The 4,987-nt window shown below is 43.0% G+C and overlaps 1 protein-coding gene and 1 pseudogene across 1 annotated transcript in view; one reads left to right on the top strand and one right to left on the bottom strand.

Annotated features, from left to right (window-relative positions):
• The window catches only part of LOC104832845 (histone H4), a 20,902-nt gene that overhangs the window by 1,311 nt on the left and 14,604 nt on the right, over positions 1-4,987 (bottom strand). The window lies entirely within an intron of this gene.
• The window catches only part of LOC104832851, a 1,310-nt pseudogene continuing 667 nt past the window's right edge, over positions 4,345-4,987 (top strand).

Here is a 4,987-nt window from a genome sequence, read left to right as displayed (position 1 = left end):
GTTTCCCGGCATCTGACCCCCCGCGGGCGGGGCGACGGTGCGCAGACCTTCCTCCTCTGACGGCCGAGGGTGCTCCCGCGGCCGCCGCGTTCTGCCGGCGGCGGGGCCCTGTCTGAAGAGCCTCGGTGGGTCGCGGCCCAGCGCGCCTGTACGGCCGGTGTCGGAGGTCTTGAGGCCCCCGCTGACCTTTGGAGAGGGTCGGCAGGCGCCCGCCCGGGACACCTGTGCCTGGAAGGGTTGGGAGTTAATTTCCGCGACTTCGCCGGTCTTATTCTCTCCTGCCATCTTCTTGGCACCACTTAATTTTCTTCAAAAGTTTTCTCATCACTGTTTTGACACGATGACATAAGTGTTAGAAGCCTCTGTTGGACTTTCGATTGTTGTTGCTATTTTTCACAGCATTATCCTGAATATTTTTAATATTACTGTACTGCTGTACATGCAGCACAACATACTTATCTTTTGCATATCAACATTTGTTTATAAATTACCCAATCAGCAGGTACTAATTATTTCCAAGATGAGTGCAGATCTCATGGCTTGGTTTTCCTTTGTGCATAGTACTAATCCTTGAACTCATAATTTCTAGTTCTTTTGATGATAGGTAACTTATACAGGGAATGAACATGACAGTACATTATAAACTACCTGAACTGGGTAGAGTTTACAGTGAATATGACTGTCAGAAACAATATGTCAAGTTTATTTTCCTTTCTCCCATTTGCCTTTTTTAGATATGGGTTTGGGGCCTACATATGCCCTGGAATACTTTTAAATAACATTCCACATGAAAAAAAATATATATTGCCTAGAAGATTATGCACAATTGTTAATAACTTATAAAGCAATAGGCCAACTATAGCAAATATGGTATTAAGTACCGATGAAAATTCTGAAAGCACTTCTTACAGTTTTTCTTAATTCTGTTCCCTATTATTTTATGTTGTCTCCATTAAATTTTTTCTTACAATTTTCTTCTTAGCTTCTTACCTTCATAAATCATCAGCCTCCAGACCACAGTTTGAGAGTTTGGGGTTTTTGTTTGTTTTTCAGAAAAACAGCAGAAAAACATTTTTATATGTGGATGAATTTCTGATTTATATGTTACAATCATGAAGCTGACCTCTTTATATTTCATCAGTGAGGACCACCAATGATAATGTGTAATTTGAGCATGTCAGCTGTAAACTGAATTTCAGAATGACTCCCAAATGCACCAAACAACAGAAATCACTTTGAAATGTCTGCCCTGGCCTTTGTTCCTGTATATGCCCCTAAACGCTTTCAAATATGTGAAGCCTTAGAATGTAATATTTTGCGCACATCGTATTTGACATGTTTCTGAATTACATTTCCACTCAGTTATGACTTGTCTCATTATCTTCACCTACTCTCTCCACATTGGTGTGTGCTGAAGAATTCCCCTGATAATCTTGTTATGCGTGCAAGGGTTAAAATCTTTACAAAATAACAAAGCAGCAGGGTTTAGGCTGCTGGGACACAGTGTCCCGTGAATTATGGGGGGTTACTCACAAATTCCAAACACCAAAAACTGGGTGGAAGCTCTCTTGACAGCTTTGCCTTGTTCCACTGTCAGTTTGCAGCCATTAGGTTATAGGTAAATCATTCTCTTGTGTTATGTAAATGCTCGGTTTAAAGATTAATCACCGTGGTATTAAAGGACAAGAGGAGCTTCAAGAATTAGAGGAGGAATGGAAGTCTCTCTCTTTTAGCAGAAGAGGCAATCGGCGTTTTATATTAGTGTAATAGAAAGTGAAAGGAAAAAAAGTCCTGTTATTTTCTTATGTTATAAATTTTGGGTTTTTTTTATGTTAAAACTACAGCATTGATTTAATAGGCTTTGAAGCAGGCAGAGACACATTCCTTTCAGTGTAGAAATACCTAGAGATGGGTCTAAAGTAGCCCTCAGAGCTTGGGCTGTTACACAGCAGTAGGAATTAGGCTAACTGCTATCATGCAAGGGGAACTCCATGTACTGCTTTTGCATCATGGAGGAAAAGAAAAAAAATTCCAAGTGCATAAGGAGTTTCACAAACGTCCTTGCCTTCCCTCACTGCCTATACCAAAACTTTACCTACTTGTGCCATCTCTGGGGTTTCCAAAGGGCAGTAAGTGCCAATTGCTTGTGGGCAAGAAGGTCCCATTCACATCCTAACCCTGCAATTCTGGAAGGAGCTCTAACAAGATTTTTAGAAAAACACTCTGGGTCACTTCATTCTTCAATCAATTTTGGGAATCTGCAACTTGGAAAATGATTCTTTCTAGCCCATACTTTGATCTATGCTGTCGACTAAGCGTAAATTGTTCCTTCTCATCATTCTCACCTTTATGCCACTAAGCCAGCTCCAGCAGCAGCTGTTAGTGTTGTGTCAGCCATTAGCTAATACTGTGTCAGAAACTGTTCTTGTTCCACATAAGAAAAAAAGAGAAATGAAAAGTACCAGTCCATTGGAGCTTCTGTGTGCTGAGCAGCAGGGTTTCCATCCTCTCAAGAGTGCTAGAGGACAAAAACTGGAAGATAGAGAAATAATTTTCATCTGTATTTGAATGGTGTGCCTGTGATTTTAAAATTATTCCATTTCCTGACAATGTGGCATGTTCTGTTGTCTGAAAAAAACCCAGGATTTTGAGATGTCTTTCAGAAGTGGAATGCAGACTCTTCTGAACATTTTGTAGTGCATATCTCACCATGACCTACAGCCTATATCCAGAAATTTGTTGGAAGAATAAACTAAGACTGACCTACAACCAAGGAAGACTCTCATCATTGTGGAAGCCACAATTCATGGTGAAGAAATTAGCTGCTGTTCATTTGTGCATCGTGATACTGAAAATACTGCATCAACATTTATTATAGGGCATATTTAATGGCCTAATAATTCAGGAAAATAAATGTCAGGAGAGGCAGAGAAAAAAACAATGGGAGCCTATGACTTTTAAGCAGAGATTCATGATTTCCTGAACGTTAGGACACCTGTGCTTGCCATCAGCTTTGAAAGAGGGCATTAAAATGCAGGCCAACAGTCATGTGCTACTACCTACCCCATTCTTCCTTGGAATAGGAGTAAGGGTAGATGTCCACTTTCAGTAAGCAGTCTGCAAAAGTTAAATTGATCCAAAGTAGGTGTGGGGTTTTGATGCAGAATCAGAACCGACTACATTCTCCTGTCAATGATTCATTTCATTTCCTAGTAACCTGTTAAAGCAATTCTGGGTAGAAGCTCTCCATAGGCCTGTTCTACTTCATAAAAGTGTTTATTTTCTGGAAGGAAAGTAACACTATTTTAGTAAAATGTTTCAGTATTTTCATTGACACTTGCTAATTCTAAAAATTAAGGAAAGGTAGATGGCGTGGCAATACCCAAATTCAATTTCTGCCTGAAGAAATAATGGAATATCAAAGCCTGAGGAAGCCTTCCTGCTGTACCTGTGTAACTGCACCAAGTTCCTGTGTTGAGCACATGTTCTCTGTTTTGGTACTTACCTTAGTTTTACAGGCTGAAATGCATTTGCTGGGAGACCTCACAAAGCTGTATTTCTTCCCACATTTCACCTCCAAGCAGAGAAAAAGAAAACAAAAGTTATGTAAAATCAGTAGAATAACTCTAGTCCTTGCTTTGATTTCAGTCCTTTAGCATTTTCAGTTAAACATGCATGATCAGACATTTCTCGAATGTCACATGGAGACTCAAATCAGCGTATTTGTATGTTTGCACAGTCCCAAGCAGCGGGAACTCTATGTTGTACCAGCATTTCATGCACCCTGTTACACTTTCTTTTAGCCCTGAATAGATCTGCTCACCCGTTTTTAGGAGCTGGTAATAGCCTGGTACCTACTGTATGAAACACAACATTTTTGCAGGCAGACTGTTGACTGTTTCGTATTAAAAAGAAAGCAACATGCCATTGAAAACGAAGGAAGAAAGTGAGAATTCATCTCTTGTTTAGAATATGGAGCTGCCCTCTTGAAAAGGTTTAAATTCTTACCTTACTTCTGAAAGGAGAAAAGCGGTGAATCACCACATGCTGTTATCAAAGCACTTACAACAGCAACATTCATTCATTAGAACAAAGAAATTAGTTTTGCCTAATAAAGTGTCCTGATTACCGAAGACGCCCTCAGAGGACCGAGTTTTCAGCTTTAACTCCCCGTCCAGTTCAAATTTCATCACACCCCAGATTCTCTTTCCCAATCAATTTTAACAAACCGCGGTGCAAAGACAAGTACATTTTACACGTTGTCAGACTAAAACACGACACATTGCGATGGCAACTATCCCGACTCCTGAATATAACAAACGAAAGCGGCTTCGTTAAGGCGACATGGAGGGTGCAGTGACACAACATCAGCCTTCGGAGGGGCCGGTCGGTGCTTTGTTCCGCTGAAGTCCTGAACCTGGCGTGAGGTGCCATCGGCTTTCACACCCGCTGCTAAAGCACAAACGTCCCCCCGGAAAGCATCAGCTAAAGACACGGCGGCCGCTGAACGGACACGAGCGGGATTGCGGGATTTCGGGGGGGAGCGGCGCGGCCGAGGCAGGCAGCGCTGCAGGCGCGGCCGGGACCGCGGGGCGAAGCTGTGTTACTTCCACGGCTTTAATCTCGATTCACCCCGAGACCAACCGTTCAAACCGCTCCGGTTTTTGCCCTGTGCTGGGGCGGACCTTCTAAAGCACAAGATTCCAAGCCGGCTGTGCCCATTCAGCCGCTGGTCAAATTTTAATTTAAAAGATAAAAGGAAAGCTGCTCTCTCCCGAGGTCTCTGCGGCTCCACGCCGCGGAGTTTCTGGGGTCGCTTTCCCCTCATTTCTGTTCCTTCCAAGGGGAAACTCCGCCAGCTGGTTGGACAGGCGCCCCCCTCCCCGCCCGCGAAGAAGCGGGGTGCATCGGCAGTAAATTTCGGGAAGAAAAAGCCCTTTTGGGACCGGGAAGAAACACAACGGGCGCGGCGGCGGGCGGCGGGGCG

Source organism: Haliaeetus leucocephalus, unplaced genomic scaffold (genome assembly GCF_000737465.1).
Source record: "Haliaeetus leucocephalus isolate CR32 unplaced genomic scaffold, Haliaeetus_leucocephalus-4.0 Scaffold264, whole genome shotgun sequence".
Classification (NCBI taxonomy): domain Eukaryota; kingdom Metazoa; phylum Chordata; class Aves; order Accipitriformes; family Accipitridae; genus Haliaeetus; species Haliaeetus leucocephalus.
The sequence above is the reverse complement of the archived record's forward strand: the minus strand, read 5'-3'. Positions and strand labels throughout refer to the sequence as shown.